The sequence below is a fragment of the Lissotriton helveticus genome, chromosome 3_1 (genome assembly GCF_964261635.1).
Source record: "Lissotriton helveticus chromosome 3_1, aLisHel1.1, whole genome shotgun sequence".
NCBI lineage: Eukaryota > Metazoa > Chordata > Amphibia > Caudata > Salamandridae > Lissotriton > Lissotriton helveticus.
In genome coordinates this window covers 1,833,666,846-1,833,684,596 of record NC_136061.1, presented here as the reverse complement: position 1 = coordinate 1,833,684,596, position 17,751 = coordinate 1,833,666,846, and positions in this window count along the sequence as shown.

The following is a 17,751-nucleotide window of genomic DNA, read 5'->3' as shown; positions in this document are numbered from 1 at the left end:
AATCCATCATTATTCTTTAGCTCACTTCGCCACCCCATTTCAGACATCCATATGCAAATCAGTCTGATCCTGTGCCTCATGGAAACAGTCCAGCGCGCACTGCCAAGCCATGTCTTCCCTGGACCAGAAACAAGCATCCTGAACTGGTTTCTGGCTAATCAGCCGTCATCAGCCAGGCTAGCTTGAATCAAGTGGCAAACTTTCTAATAGTGGCATATTCAGAATTATGACTTAAAATCTGCTCTGCTGTGATGAGGCAAATGGGGGAGCCATATCTGTAGCAAGCAACTCTCCAAAAATTATTTTATCCAGCACCAGGCAGTGCCCATTATTGCTATATCCACAAGACGAGCAAGGAGCAGAGAGTGGGGAACGGTGTTGAATGCTGCCAAAAGGTCCAGCAAAATCAAAGCTGCCCTTCCGCCAGCATCCAGACACTCCAGAATGGCTTCTGAGACTTCTACTAGGGCTGACTCAGTACTATGGGATGCTCTATATCCAGATTGGGATGGGGGAAGTAAGCCTAAGCCTTCAATGAAGTCTGTAAGTTGTTTATTTACAACTTTTTCGCAGATCTTCGCCCTGCTAGGTAAGAGGGAGAAGGGACAATAGCTCGCCGGGTTCAGTGGGTCTAACAACGGCTTTTTTCAAAGGGGTAGAATCTTAGCCTGTTTCCACACGGCCTGAACCAGGGCTTCCTGAAGGGACAAATTGATGAGCCTGTTAACTTCCAGGTTAATTGTCTCTGCGGCCGCAGCCAAAAGTCGGGCTGAACAAGGGTCAGAATGGGAGCCTGATTTCGGGACCTTGAGTGCCCCGAGTGAGTCATCCAGATTGATAGGTGCAAAGGCCACCAGAGAGGGAGGTGGAACAGGCATATCCACCAAAGGTGGGATCCTGGCCAAGGCCTGATTACATATGGTGAACGATGCCTGTATTGAACTGATCTTTTCCTGTTGTATGACGTTTTAGGATCCGAGCAAAATTTCCCGATTCATGCCCTTATATAGGTACAATTCACATTGCCCTAATATAGGCATGGAAATCATACCCATATTTAGACATAGCCCATGCAGTCCAAATACAGGCATGGCTACTTCCACCCGTACCAAAGAGAAAATCGGCTTAAGCAGTCAGGGACATCCCCTTGCTTGAATATTGATTTGTCCAAGAATTCATGGAGTTTTCAAAGAACTACCATTTCCTTGGGTTTTTTTACTGACGTTATTATGCCTGACTTTACATCAAACCAGGCACCTTCAAGGTATAAATATGCCTTTACTTGCTCTAGCAAGACACGGTGGTTCGGAGCAGCTCGGCTATCTACTTGCCCAACGCAGCTCGCTATAGCAAGTTCCGAAGGAAGCCGACCCTCCAGCAGGCGCACTGTTCGAGACGCTGTCCTTTCTCTCGCCGAGAATCCAGCTCCAGTGTTTCCAAGCTCCCCTCGCAGGGTGTTGAGAAATCGAGTCCCGAGACAAGAGATACCAGACCTCCTTAATTCTAAACTAAGGTATGGAGCTGATTAGACCCTAAAGAGAAATCTTGGATAGATTCTTGGCAAAGAAACAAAACCTATGCTACACCACACTTACTTCTTCCCTCGTACTAGGCTTAGGTTAGGTACATTGGGGTAGGCGTATTTTAGAAGCACCAGTCGAGTACTTTTAGCCTTTTCTATTTATGTATGTATTTATCTATGGTTTAGAAACCGTACAATACTTTTACAGTATTATTTTATAATACTCTTCACGCTGTTCGCATTATACTTTGCAGCTTGTATTACAATGCTAGCAGTTCACTTTACTAGCATTGAGAAAGAAGCCTGTTTAATAAATCCTTTTATTGAAAACGCCTGTCTCTCTATTTCTCTGCTCCTCTGATGAAACGAAGCATGCACGATTGACTGAGTAAAATATCTATCTATTGTTTCCACGACTCTGAAGATACGTTTATTCTTGGGGAAACAAAGTTGTCATGTTTATGCGGTTGTCAGAAAGTAATCCCTTCTTGTGTATGCAAGAAAGTTTATAGTGACCTCTGAGCTAGCTGGCACTCACAATTAAGTTTAATATATTTGATAGAGACCTAGTCGACCTCAGTCCCACGTCAAATCTATAGGATATATTATTACAATGCTCAGAGCCTATTGGGAATATAAGAACTACACTACAATCCATAAAGAAACTCGACACACCAAGCCTTAGAGGAGAGCAGTGTAGACGATTATGCTTTAGGGGCCAGAAAGCACTGAACAATTGAGAAAATCTCCTTGGAGTTATTTCTGGCCAGATCAATATGAGCCGTATAGTAAAGACTTTTTGCATGAGCTAGTGCTGTGTAATACGTTTTCTGGGATATCTTAAGCGTCAGCTTCACCAAAGGACAGAAGTCTTTCTGCTAACAGCGCTCCAATTTTTTACATTGCTGCTTCAGTTCTTTAAGTTCCCGTGTAAGCCATGGTTTGGAGGGAGATTCCCTCGAACGCCTATTAAGGGGCAAAGGAGAAAGGAGAACCATTGCTTGCATGATCCAACTGGATCTCTGGGTCATTAGAAAGAGCTGGTCTTGACTCAGCCAGAACGCGGCTAAAAATTAGTGCATCGATTTTGGCGAACCAAGGCCTTGAACCACCAGACTTGGTAACATTTTACCATCCAACATCCAGGAAAAATAGGACAGAAAACGGTTGGACCAGGGTACCTGCAAAGGATTTTCAACCTAGATGGGAAAGTTGGAGCAAATGGGCTCAAGAATATGACCACCATGATGAGTAGGTAGCTTAACCCATTGAGTGAGCTTGGCAAGACTCAATAAATCCAGAAATTCATGAGTGTTCCTGGCACCAGCCAGGTCAAGCTTAAGATCTCCAAGAAGGAGAAAGTGAGAGAATGGCAGTGCACAAGGGACAATAGCCTCCTCCAGTACTTTAAGGAAGGCCACTGCAGACCTCGGGGCCTATAAATCAAAATGCCCCTCAGACAAAAGTGAGGGGGGATGCCAATGCTAAAATCTAGAGCTTCACTCTCTCCCAGGAGCAGTTCCTCATGCAATGGAAGGCCCAGTTATCCCTAATAAATTACCGCAACACTTCCTCCTCTACCAGTTTTACGGCCCACATGAGAGATCTTATATCCCCCAGTATGGCCATAGCAACTATAGTATTAGAAAACTTGTTCAGCCAGGTTTTGGTAATGAACAAAACATCAACCGCCTTATCGGAGAGAAGATCAAAGATTTCCTGATAGTGTCTCCTAAGTGAGCAGGTATTAATCATGGCTGCATGAATCCAGGGCCCTGAGTGGAACTGAGACATGAGGAACCATCTAGACCTGAGTCCAGACCGTAGCAACACCTTGGGTAATAAGTGGAGGGGTGAGGAGACACCTCCCACCTCCTAGAAAGAGAACAGGGGCATGGACGGAGCAGAAGCAGTTCATTGTGGCTGGAGGACCATGGGACCTCAAGGTGGGGATTGAAACAGGCAGCGTGGCTGGCCGCATCCGGGACGCTGACAGGTGCAGACGGGCTTGCCTGAGGCACACATATTTATGGGGATGTACGGCCAACTAGAGAGCTCACTGACCAAAATGGCTTCTCTAGGTGTCGACCGGGAGAACCAGGAAGTGGAAGCCCCTCAGATCAATTTAAAACATCACAATCATACAATCATTTAGCGCAATACTGAAGTCTACCAACTGTGAGTACAAAACTAATTAAAAATAAGTTTAAGATACTAACGGCGATTTTGATGTGCAGATGAGTAAAGGATTAGCATGCAAATGAGCAAAAAGATAGGAAGAAAAAATCCCTCAAGGCACTGGCGTCTGAGCAGCACGCATATTTATGGGGATGTCCCTCTGACAACTAGAGAGCACACTGACCAACATGGCTTCTCTAGGTGTCGTCCGGGAGAACCAGGAAGTGGCAGCCCCTCTGATCAAGTTAAAACATCAAATACATACATTCATATAGGGCAATGCTGAAGCCTTCCAACTGTGAGTACAAAATGAATTAAAATAAGTTTAAGCTACTAGCAATGATTTTGATGTGCAGATGAGTAAAGGATTAGCGTGCAAAAGAGCAAAAAAAGATAGGCAGAATAAACTCCTCAAGGCACTGGCGTGTGCACAGCGCGCATATTTATGGGAATGTCCCTTCGACAGCTAGAGAGCGCACTGACCAAATTGCGTCTCTAGGTGTCGACCGGGAGAACCAAGAAGTAGCAGCCCTTCGGATCAAGTTAAAACATCAGATTCATACAATCATATTGCGCAATATGGAAGTCTTCCAACAGTGCGTGCAAAATGATTTAAAAATAAGTTTAAGATACTAGCAGCGATTTTGATGTGCAGATGAGTTAAGGAATAATGTGTGAAAAAGATCAAAAGGATAGACAGAACATTGGCACATTTAACAAGTAAGTTCAATGTGCCAATTGAGCGCCGGGCAATTTTACAATGTTTGGCAGAGACAGTACGAGTGCTATTGCACTGTCTAGCAGTGGTAATATGCACAGAGTCCTAGAGCCAAGAAAAACGAATTCAGCAAAACAGGAGGGTTGAAGGCAAAACGTTTGGGGTGACACTGCAGACAGGGCCAGGTCCAACAGTAAGTAAACGAGTTGGGGGGAGTTATCTACTCCCAAAAGCACTGAAAAGAGCCCGTGTGCACACATGGGGTGCTATATTAGAATTATTTCAACCTTTGACAGTTGATGGATACAGAATCATATGGAACTAGAAGGCTGGGAGGTGAAATGCATAAACTGATCAATCCACAAGCCAGAAACGATGCCCTCTCCTCAAGATCATGATACAAATCAATGTTTGTTTCTTGAATACATTCCCACCAAATATTGAAAGAGTAGTGGTGGTTATATTTTCCAAGAGGATGTGCTGCTGAGTCAGTGCATGTACAGATATAATGTGATTGATAAATGGCTTGTTAAGGGTAATCTATAGTATGTAGAGGGTCAACCTGCTAGACTGTATGGGGAAAACTGGGTCAGTGACATGAACATATTATGGCACTAGAGTACCCGGAAGTAGATATGAGGTCTTCGTTAGCCTGAGGTGGGGATGTGCAAGACAAAGCAGCCATTTTTCAAAAGTGTGCAGTAATTATGGAAGGAGCTTGCCTGCTGGACACGAGCAGCCGCTGTAGCACTCCTCTGTGCAGATCTGGGAATAGTCCTGGTTGGAGCAGGTGTCCGCACAGGCTGATCCACATTCCTCGTACTCCAAGTTCAATGGGCACTCAATATCTGGAAGATAATGAAGAGATATTTATATAGGGTTGTAGCAAAATTCTCTTTATGTACATCACAACCTCGAAAATACCCTGGATAGATACTAGTTGACAAGTTGTGCACTTTTAGGTCATATTACAGCATGGCTGGAGATGACTGGGTTGCTAATCTATCATACACAGGGTCCAGCGCAACCTTTACTTAAAGCTTAGCCGATATAATTACAGACTACGCAGTCAGATATGCTAATTTCACAGTTTTACGGGACCTTAACATTCACATAGATAATATGGACTGTCCAGTCACGAAAAACCTAATAGATGATGTGAGTTTGTGCCTACTCACTCAATTAGTTACTGTCCCCACATGATCTGGGCCACATACTGGACCCCATTTTTACCACCTCTCTTTCCCTAACATCAGCCGAACCTATCCCAGTGGAGTGGTCAGACCACAACTTAATTCCCTTTGGAACTAAGGAAGCCTCACTGGAAAGTAAACCGCCCCTAAACCCCACCTTGCGCAAATGGCCGTGGATTACCCATTTTGCATTCATAAAGGTTCTAAACTCAGGCAGACCAATTCTCGTAGAATGCCTGTCTGTAGCGAAAACTCAGATTAAGGGGTGGATTAATCTAGCCTTAGATACTCTAGCACCATCTACACCAATTATTAGCAGGTGATCTAAGCCCTCCGCACCCTGGTTCTCAGAGGCACTTCATGAAATAAAGAGGTCATGCAAAAAGCTAGAGCGAATATGGTGCATACAGTACAATGAATATCATACATTCACTTACCTGGCAGCCTTAGAGAAGTACCACAAGGATCTAAGGCAGGTCTGCGTGAATTATTAGACCCTTCAAATTGAACATTCCAAAAACTCCACCAGGAAGCTCTTTTAAGTTATTAAATCCCTTACCTCCCTAGAACGTACCACAGCAACAATCCCTCCATCTACTGAGCGCGGTGATCAAATTGCAGTATCTTTCGTAAATAAAGTGAGTAACGAGTGCTAGCACCTTTAAGAAGCCACTTTTCTCCAATACCTCACCAGACACCAAGGGTAAACTCCTCAATTAACAACCCATTTCAGAGGCCAATACGTACAGTCTTATGCTGAGAGTCAAATCGGTATCCCCTTCTAGACCCTGCATCCCCAGCTACCTTGAAAAAAGACAGTGCTGCCATTGTCCCAGCACTATCAGAGCTGCTCAAGCTGTTGTTTAGCACGGGGATATTCCCGGAAGCATGGAAGCACACCATGGTAATTTCCCTGTTCAAAAAGCCTAACCTAGACCCTTTACAACCTGAGAATTTAAGACCTCTCACTACTCCCTTACTTTGCAAAGGTGGCAGAGAAGTTTGTTAACCAACAAATAATGCAGTTTGTAGAGGAATACAATCTCCTCCATGAGACACAGTCTGGGTTCAGACCACTCTTCAGCATGAAATCAGCGCTACTTTTAGCGTCAGACTCATTATGCAAAATTGCTGTTGAAGGTCAAACGGTGGCCCTTAGCATGCTTGATCTAAGTGCTACCTTTGATATAGTTCTCATGGTCTGCTACTTGACAGACTACACTGTGCTGGTGTAGGTGGTTTGGTATTGGGTTGGCTAGTAACTTTTATGGAAGACCACACCTTTCAAACTACTCTGCAACCCTATGTTTTGTCTATTCAACATCTGAAATAGGGATTGCCTCTATGCTCTGCCTTGAGCCCGACCCGTTTCAACCTATATATGCGACCACTGGCAGATCTGATGAACAAACATAGGGTGCAGACGGTGTCATATGCAGATGACACAGAGCTGATACTTACCCTGGCCCAGGACAGCGGCAAAGAGGCTGAGGATTTTAAACTCTGCCTGGAGGACATGGTAAATTGAACGAAACATAGCTGCCTTAGGCTTAATGCCAGCAAAAAAGACATCCGAGTGGTAGGAAAACAACCCTCCATCTGGTCCTCGAGATGGTGGCCCAGCCTGCTGGGATCTCCACCCTCTCTTAGTCAGAAAGTTTGACTCCATCGCTATCCTTCTCTGACCAGATCTCCGGTTCTTACAGGCATCTGCTTTAGGATATTAAATATGTTGAAAAAAATTCTAGGACTCATCCCTGACTATGGTAGGAAGAAAGTGGTACAGGCGCTTGTAACATCCAGGTTTGACTATTGCAATGTCCTCTATCTAGGGGCACCAAAGAGGAGCATTTATATGCTCCAGCAGTTGCAAAATGCTTTTAAACGTCCCTAGACTCTCTCCAATTGGTAGCGCTTTGGAGATTCTCCACTGACTCCCTGTTGAAGAGAAGATCTCCTTCAAAGCCCTATGCTACGTCCACAGAATACTTCAGGGAAAGGGCCCAACATTTTTTTGTCCCATGATACACTCCTACCACCCCATGCGCAGCCTCAGATCAGCTGGGACTGGATTAGTCTGTATTCCTATATTCAATATAGGAAACATTTTTTAGGTACCTCTTTCAGGTATGTTGCAGCGAAGAGGTGGATCCCTCTACCCGTTAACAGGAGCCATCAGAAGCATCTTTTAGGAAGCAACTCAAAACGTGGTTATTTAGGAAAAGGTTTGCTCCCTAGAGTCTCATTATCAATCAATCAATCAATCAGGGGGTTTATAAAGCGTGCTACTCACCCATGAGGGTCTCAAGGCACTGGGGGGTGGGCGTAGCTCTGGTTCAGTCGAAAAGCCAGGTCTTGAGGCTCTTTCTGAAGGTGTGGAGGGTGGGGGAGCGTCTGATGTTCACTGGGAGCTCTATCCAGGCTCTGGCTGCGACGTAGAAGAATGCTCTTCCTCCAGTTCTTGTTCTGCAGATGCAGGGGATCTCTACGAGGGCAAGGTCTGTGAAGCGAAGGTCTCTCTTGGGTACGTGGAAGGAGACTCTCTCGTTGAGGTATTTGGGTCCGATGTTGTGGAGTGATCTATAGGCGTGGGTGAGCAGTTTGAAGGCCACTCTCTTCTCGATGGGAAGCACGTGGAGGTTGCGTAGGTGTTGGGTCATGTGTTTGTGCCGTGGGGTTCTGAGGACGAGCCTTGCTACGGCATTCTGGATGGTATTCAGCCTGTGTAGAAGGGTTCAGTTGATTCCGCAGTAGGGGACATTGCCGTAGTCCAATCTGCTGGTTATGAGTGCGTGGGTGACGTTTTTTCTGCATTTCGGGGGTATCCATTTGAAGGTCTTGTGGAGGATCCAGAGGCAGTTGAGGCTGGTGGAGGCGATGGAGTTGATCTGGCGGGTCATGATGAGGGAGGAGTGGAGGATGATGTAGAGGTTCTGTGTGTGGTCTGTAGGGGTGGGCAGACTCCCGAGGGTGGAGGGCCACCAGGTGTCATCCCAGGTGGAGGTGCAGGGTCCGAGGGTGAGGACCTCGGTCTTCTCCGAGTTGAGCTTCAGGCAGCTGCTTTTCATCCAGGTGGCTATGTCTCTCATTCCTTCTTGGAAACAGAGTCAGGTGTCTTCGGGATTCTTCATGGGGAAGAGGATGAGCTGGGTGTCATCAGCGTAAGATACTATGCTGAGCCCATATTGTCTTACGCTGGCGGCGAGGGGGGCCATGTAGATGCTGAAGAGCGTGGGGCTGAGCGATGATCCTTGGGTAACTCCACAGTTGATCTGAGTACTAGACCCATACCACTATTTCCAGACACTCTCTGCTTTAGAAAAGGAAATGTTCCAGGAGCTATGTATGATCCTGCCTTTTTATCCCACGGCAATTACAATGTGAAATAATAGTTAGTGTTGTCATATTCCATACTACTCACTTAGCTGAGAGAAAGACATTTTTGCATCAAAAAATGGCGATCAAAGGTACCTGACATCAGGACGGAAAGGGTCTTTAGCTTTGCTCATGCTTTCTCTTGAATATTTAGGACGTCATTTAGGGGTCGCCAGGGGTTGCAATTACGTCCCCTGGCTTCCATCCTGCGACCCCTAACACTTTCTTTCCGACCCCTGGCCTCAGAAGTTGTAAGGGCTAGTGCGCCGGGCATGCTTTCCCTGACCCTCAGCTAAATTGTGTGCAAGAGGAGGCATGGAAACTCTAAGCAGTAGCCAGATCCAAGCAAACACGCTTGCAAAAAAATTATTTAGTTGAAGTGGTTACAAACGCATGTAAAAGGCATCTATGTGCCTCTTACTGATGCTGAGCAAGTGAATAGAGCAAGCATTACAGGTGAGAGAAAGGTCAGAGAGGAAAGACTATGAGTGGAAATTAATGCAAGGATTGGGGAAAGAGGGCACTAAAGCGAGAGACAGGTGAGAGACAGGCAAGGACAGATGTGTGAGAGAGAGGGATTAAAGACAGAGAGAGGTGACAGATGTGAGAAAGATATAGACAGATGTGAAAGAGTGTGCCCCACAGTTGAAAAGGACAGGTGACAAATACATTGGCATATGACAAAGAAATAGTTCAGAGTTAGAGGTAAATACCGGCGGTGAGGGGGATAATAGTATGAAAAATGTGATATAGATAGAGACAATGAGAAAGAGATAGCTATGAGAGACAGAGAGGGGGGTGGAGTTGGGTTTGAGTAAAGTTATAAAGAGACACAGGTGTGATTAACAACTGAGAGGCAGAGGGAGATAAATGAGACTTATTAGAAAGATACATTTCAGAGGGACAGGGAGGAGATAAAGAAAACGTCAGCTGAGAGGATGTCGGACACGTGAGATAGACAGAGGTGTCAGACTAGTGAGAGAGTGTTCAGAGAGAATGAGACGAGAGGGTGGAGAAAACATGAGAGAGGTGATAGACAAAATAAGGAGAAACAGCACAGAGAGAGACACGTGTGAGAGAGAGAGATACACAATAAAAAGACATTAGAAAGGCAGGGGATAGAGATGGTGAGGGAGGCAGATTAGAAAGTGATAGACAAAAGAATTGAGCCAGCTGAGAAGGTAGTGATAAAGGGGCAAAGCAGAGGTGGAGTAGAGAGGTTATAGTGGTTAAAGAGTGAGACAAATTGGTGATAAGAAGACCGAGTGATTAAAAAAGAATAGCTGTGGGAGAGATGTTGATAGTAAAAGATGAGCTATATAAAATGTGATATTAAAACAGAGACGGGTGAGAAAGAGGCATACAGAATAAGAGATGTCCAAAGAGCAGTAAAATAGACAGGTGGGAAAATCATGAGAAAGGAAAATACGGATGAAATATGATAAGAAGATAAGTGAGAAAGACTCAGTTGAGATAGATGAGGTTACCAGCTGAGAAAGAGACAGAGACAGGTGAGAGTGTTAATTAAAAAAATAGACAGTTGAGAAAATAGACAGCAGAGGGGGGTGGTGACAGTGGGTCAAAGATTTTATGACATCATGCACGTTATGTCATTGGTTTCAAAGGACGTGTGACCTCACTTCCACTATCCCAAGCATTTTGCTGAATAGACAACCATCCTTTAGACTGCTTAGGTTTATGAATTGTGTTTTTTTACTTCATCAGCTTGGACAGATATATTGTATCCTTAAGATGGAGCGTCCAGAACATAAAAAGATACTTCAGACAAACCCTTGTTATTTTTTGTGGAATGGCAAATCGTCTCCCTTTATCTGCCTGTTCTAATACAGTTGAACATTCCCCATTTCCTCAACAGTCAGAATAATTGTATAGTGAGCCTGATGTTTTGATATGATACCCGAAAGATTCCTCGCAATTTTAGTGGTTTTTGCATCCTCGCTCTCCATCTTTTAACACTGTTTTGGATTTTTGTTCCTAAGTGTACGACTTTGTTCTTGCATGCATTAAACTTAAGCGAACACTTTCCTGACCACTTTACTGGTTTTCAAATACATGCCTAAAATTTGCCACATACTCCACAGTATCAATAATCCAGCATATGGTCAATTGCACTTTTTTTTCATTTGCAGATGTGCCAAGTGCAATATTCTGTTTATCACCCCATTGTTGAGTTTGTAAAGAGGGCATCAAGCATCACAAGAAGCGAAGCCTCGAGGGAGTCATGATGCCCCTACCCTCCCTTAAAATGAGTAATAAATAGCATGTTACACACTACGCATATCCATAGATAGTTAATGACATGGTGTTTTTCATATGTATTTGTTTTACAAAGGTTAAAATAGGAATAGTCTCACATTGATTATACTTGCCATCAGGTGAAACAGGCGTGTTAATAACGCGTTACACCCCCACAGACTAAGAAACAGGGAGGTCAGCACAGACAACACGTAGCTAAAAGCTTTTAAAGAATTTTACAGTCCAGATTTTCCATGGGTCATGGGTGTTATGAAGGTGTATGAAAGGAATCCCAGTCCAGCTTAAAGAACATATATACCATTGATTGTGTGCTGAACTATACGGTTTGAGGAGTCTTGATATAAAAATACATTATAGGTGTCATACAATTATACCAACTTACTCACTGAGCCTAGCCTCATCCTCTGTCTAACAACTTTATGGCTGCTCTAACTTCTGTGGGAAGCAGTGCCACCAGTGCCTCAAGGGATAGCCTACTCAGCCTAGAATAAAAAGTGTCTACCAAAAAGCCAACACGATGGTCAGTATGTGGGGTGGAAAGCTGGCGTAAAAAAACTATAGAAAGAAAGGCAGCATTGATTCTAGCTTTAGTGTAGAGATGGACAGCAATGCCAGGACTTAACACAGTGTGGCGTACCCTTCTTCCTACTTTCTGCAGGGTTTCTAATCAAGAAAGAAGGAAGTCAATACATCTACATCTCTCCATCAGAGTAGCATGTTGTTGAGTCCTAAGAACAAGTTCTCAAAATCAATTGGGTTATAGGGGCATATTATCAAGGGGGTTTATCTCTGCTTTTTTGGCTTTAAAAGCCAAGAAAGCGGAGATAAAATTATCTCCCTATTACCTAGCTGTCGCTAACACCAGTTAGCGACAGCTAGTAGGAGATAGCGACCATCTTGGGCCCCACTTTGCATGTCAGTGATATTTATCACTAATGACATGCAAAGTCGCTAACATCGCTATCTCCTATTACCAACTTTTGGAGATATTCGCGCTGAGCGCGAATATCTCCAAAAGCTAACACCTGCCCTGAGTAGTTCTTAGCCATGTTATCCAATGGGAGGTGGATAACATGGCTAAGAGCATTAGCTCGGCAATGCATGAATATCGCTGACTTTTCAGCGATATTCATGCATTGCAGCCGTTTTTTATCGCATTTGCGATAAACCTTGGTAATACCAAGGTTTATCTACGATAAAAATCGCCGCAGCTCAGCGGTAAATTTTTGTCTCTAACCAAGCAATAGCGATAATTATCGCTATTGCTTGGTAACATGCCCCATATTTCTTTAAGTCACTCTCCTCGCACAACCGTCATAAATCTCTCCCACTCTGTATGGTTCTTGCTTTGCACCACTGAGGGCACTAAAGAAATTTCTTCTTCCTCTAAAAAAGCTTTACAGACAGTACCAAGGGATTGCAAGGAGGTTACAAAATTCAGACAGTGTTATAAACAAGCTTTAGGACAGAGGAAGACGTTTCTGCAGGAACAGACATGGGCCAAACTGGTTCAGGCAGTGGAGTGTAGAGACTAGACATTTTTAGGTGACAATAAATGTCCCATTTTTTAAAGAAGATAGAGATCAGATGGTTGAGTCCAAGGTCTCGTAATCTGATTGGTTTAGCAATTGTGGTAGTAATTTCAATCCAGAAAACAAAAAGGGGGATAAAGCACAGGAATATCAATAGTCCTTAACACTGATCCTCCTAAGTTTGGTTATTCTGGTGAAAGTTATTAGTGGAAGCAAAAAATCAGCTAAACGGAAATCTCACAACCCTGGCGGGGTCCCTGTAAGTGTTTTTAAGTCCAATATACCTCTATGGGACCCCATACTACCCCAGGTCTTTAATGCAGCTGCAAATTGGATCATTCTGTCCAGCTGGACATAGAGCATAAGTGTGGCAATTTCTTAAATAGAGGAACGGCGGGTGGCAAAGTGTTATCAGCCAATATGCCTATTGGATTTGTTAGCAAAACTCATGGGAAGAAAAATATTGTAAAGATTAGTGGCATGAACCCAGGCTAATCAGGTGTTAATTGATACCCAGTGTGATTTTAGAAGGTACATCTGTGCTACTGAACAGTGACTTACTCTTAATCTTATGATTGGTAAATACACTGAAGCAAGACAAGGACACACCCAGCTATGCTTCGCAAATCTGAACACTGTCTTTGGCTTGTTAAACTACGTAAAGTTATGGAAGTGTATGGTTGAACTGGGCACCCGGTTGACATTGTTTCACATCTATCCCAGCTCTGTGCCCGACTAACAGCATGGATAAGGTATAGGGTGGGTGGAGAATGTACCCTAGGGTTTCAGGTTACTAGAAGCTTTAGGAAAGACTGTGCCCAAGCCTCCTTCCTATTCGCATTACCAGGGTGGATAAAATGTTGCAGCAGCTAGAATCTGACACTGATAAGGTCAGCTTTCAAAAAACACCAGTCCTCCTATATGCTAACGATGCAGTTGTGATTTCCAGAACTGCAAATGGCCTACAACTATTGACCGAAAAGTTTGCAACATGCATGGAGCAAAATTACTTGAAACTTAATTTTATGAAAACATTTACTATGGTTGGTGGGAAGGGGAAACCAAAGAATGAAGTACATTGTGTGATAGGCTATAAACTGGAGGAAGTGAAGAACTTCCCCTATCTTAGGGATGCTTTTCTCTCATGGGGTCCACATATAAGTACCACAATGCTAAAAACCACCAGATCTATTGAGGACTAGTTTAGATTCTCCAGTAAGATCGATAAAAAACCAATAGGGAATTGAATCAGCTCTGTAAGAGTAAATGTATCCCTTCTACCACTTACGGAGCTGCAGTGTGGGGCACAACCAGGACTGGAATCTTACAAACTCAGGAAAACAAGTTCCTATGTAGGCTCTTCGCTGTGCTATGCTCTGTAGAGTCTTTCGTTTCCCACAGAGAATTGGATATGCCTTATCTTGAACATACAATTTGCCTGAATATGCAAACTTGTTGAGTAAGCAAGGTTCATAGGTCTCCAGACATGTTATACATGATTGTCTCACGTTTGAATATTACAACAAGATCCAGTAGATGACAGACCTGGATGGGTTATTAAAAGAGCTGCATGGTGGAGTCTCTGTAATCAACCTGTTAAAATCTTACAATATAGTAAGAATTAAATGAAATGTATGTTCATTAATATTAAAATGGCTGCTAGAGAAACCAGAGAACTTCAAAAACATTCTGTAGCTAGATACATGTTAGGACCTTTTACCCAGGGAGTGCAGGGGTACTTGATAATGGTTTTGAATGGCCAACAGGCATTTTATTTAACAAGGATGCAGCTTGGTATCCTGCACCACCTTGTAGCATTCCCAAAAGGAGATGCATGCTCAAATAACTTTCCAAATGCCTCTGCGACGGGTTGGCCATACAGTCAACTATTCATCTCATGTTGTTTTGTGGGTTGTATAGAGACATCAGAAAGAGTCTGTTGTGCTCCCTTTTTTTACAGAAGAAATGTATGTTTTATCAGGATGCTTTTAGCTTCCAGTGTATTTTAGAGAATAAAGCGATCCGTTATTGTATATACTTTTATTATGTGTGTCATTAAGAGAAGAACTACATTGACTATCCTGAATAATTTCAGGAATGAATATGATTACCTGAATATCTTGATTTCTACTGCAAATTTGAGTATGACCTTTTTGCCCGTCTAGCCATTCCTTTTTAATTAATTTTATGAGTTCAAGGTACTTTTGCACTTATATATCTTACATTATCGATTAGCACATGATTTTCATAAACTGTTCTATGCACAAGTACTGTTGTATCTTGCGATGACTACTGACCATCTTGTTTTAGCCATACATTGACCTTGGAAATCTCCAAAGCGCTTTTGCACAAGTATTGTCTGCATCTTTAATTGATAATTGTCTGTATATGGTATTTTTAAAATAAGCATTTCCTATATCACATGGAAAATGTTATTATTTTTATAGAATTCATAAATCCGAAAAAATAATATTTTGACTTTTTGAATAGGAAAGAGGGTGCTTCTTTCTCCTTTTTTGCCGCTCCATTAATCACACATTTCAACGTAGTGTTTCTTTGAGATTGTAGTACATAAGTATGTGCTCTAGTCTTTGTAGAATGTAATTACTTCATTCAGAATGTATTCCTGTATTGTTCCATGTTTGCTTGTAAAGTAGAGTTCTGTTCTATAACAGTTACTGGTTGCTTTTGTAAGGAGCAGTCCGCTCTTGTTGCTTCTCTATCTCCTATTAAATAACTCTACCAATCTCACTGGAATCAGTCAACCTTATTTACTACAATTTTGGCGACGAGATCTTATACCCACTGTGCAGCAGTTCAGTTATTTACTAAATCAGCAGTCTTCAACAAGAGCGGACAAGAACAGCCCTGTTGATTCCTATCTTTCACACATCAAGCTTCCACAGAAGGAAACAGAACATTGAATATTTCGACTAGTGGTGAGATCTTTACTCCTTAGTTTTTCCGGTCTCTGTGGCGCAAGTGAACCAGGCAGCAGTGTCGGCTGTTTCGGCTACAAATGCTTAAGTCCCCCAGCGTAGGCAGTGTTTAGTAATGCACAGTAATTATCAACGTGAAATGAACCAAGCGTCAGTGTTGTTTGTTTCGGCTACAGATGCTTAAGACCCGCAGCGTTTAAATAACCTGAGCAGGCAGCGTTTAGTAGTGCACAATAATTATCTTCACGACCTGTATCTTAACCTTACGCCTAAGTCCCGCAGCGTGCAGTCAATCCTAGCAGGCAGCGTATAGGAAAGTGCAGAAAGTTTGTTTAACCTCGTCATTGTTCATGGAGGCAGGCAGTGTCGTTTTTTTAATAGACTGTGTTAAGGAGCTTCTGTCTTGTCAGCGCCAAACTCACCGTTAATTTTCCAGTGTCGAATGGCAGTTCCTTCTCCGCTGTCTCTGCTGAAGTGATGACATCATCGAATGTCCAAGGGAGTTAGCGGAGCTTCCATGACGCTTCTCTTTGTCAGCCTTCGTCTCCTCTAACATGTCAGCCCGGTGCTCCAGCCTCCGCGCTTTTATGTTCTTGTTGTCAACGCGTACAACGTAGCGGCCATTCTCTTGTGTTTGCTTGTTTCTGCGGCAACCATAGAGCTTCCAGTCAACTCACGGACACACAGACACACGCATCTCACGTTTCTTTATTCTTTCAGATTTTCCTGGGTATTTCGTTCACGTCAGCAATACACACGCTTTCAGTGTATCTTAAACCTGTATTTTTGGAGGCGCTCTGTCTTCGGCGATACACACGCCACGGTGCTCTTCTATCCTCAGTATTTCAGGTACTTTTGGTTTGAAGAATTGGGGCATACTCTGTGTTATTTATGTAATATTTGGTGACTTTTTCTCTTGTAATGTTCTCATCAATATTTCACTATAAGCCTTTGTTTACGTGACATTTATTCCTGTCAAGGAATATTTCAAATTAATTTCTTTATTTTTATAGTCTTATGGCTTCACAAATTTGTTCACAGAGTTGCACAGTGGTACTGCCCCCAAGATTTCTTGCTCACCCAGGTCAGCCAAGCATATCTTGGGAAGATTGGTTCCCAATGTTTGAAAATTACATTGATGCCTTGGACGCCCAGGAATATTCTGCTAAAAGGAAAAAAGTGTTGGTATTGAGTTCATTAGGGAAAGAAGGTCAACGTGTGTTTCGATTCCTCAAGCTCTACAAGCAAGTGGTCAAGCGCTTCCGGATGAATAGAAGGAAGCAATAACCTGGCTAGAAATTAGGTATTCTAAGGAAGAAAACTTGGTCATGAATAGATACAAATTTTATACTAAGAGTCAAAAAACTGGTGAATCTATTGATGATTTTGTTTTAAGACTTAGAGAAATGTCTATCAAATGTAAATTTGGAAATATGACGGACAAACTGATCAGAGACCAGCTCATAGTCCAATGTAATAATAAAAAAAACAAGAACGTCTCTGGGCAGCTAAAAACCCTAACTTGCAAACTGCGATTGAGTTAGCCAAAATTGTGGAACAGTCTGAAGGGTGTATGAAGGAGCTTGAGAAAAGGTCATCTTTATCTTCTAGTGACGTCAACGAAGTTTCAGTTAATGAATCAATGGATCGATTTCAAAATGATGATGTTCAAGGTGATTTTGCAGCAGTCAAAAACAAAAAGATGAGCAAGAAGATTGCGCCTGTAAAGAACATTAATGCTTCAAAGGTTTCTAATGTTAGAATGAGTAATAGATGTGGAAGTACTGGTCATGCCTCTGATTCTAAATTTTGCTTTGTAGCTAAACAAGAGTGTCTTAAGTGTGGTTGCATAGGCCATTATGCCAGAGTCTGCAGAGCTAAACCACGTTCTAGTATGGCTTATGTACAAAATTCTCCACACATAGTTGATGAGAATGACAAAATATTGGTGATTGATTCAAATTTTTCATCTGATTTAGAGCAAGACAAATGTAGGAATAGACCCAAAGCCTTATTT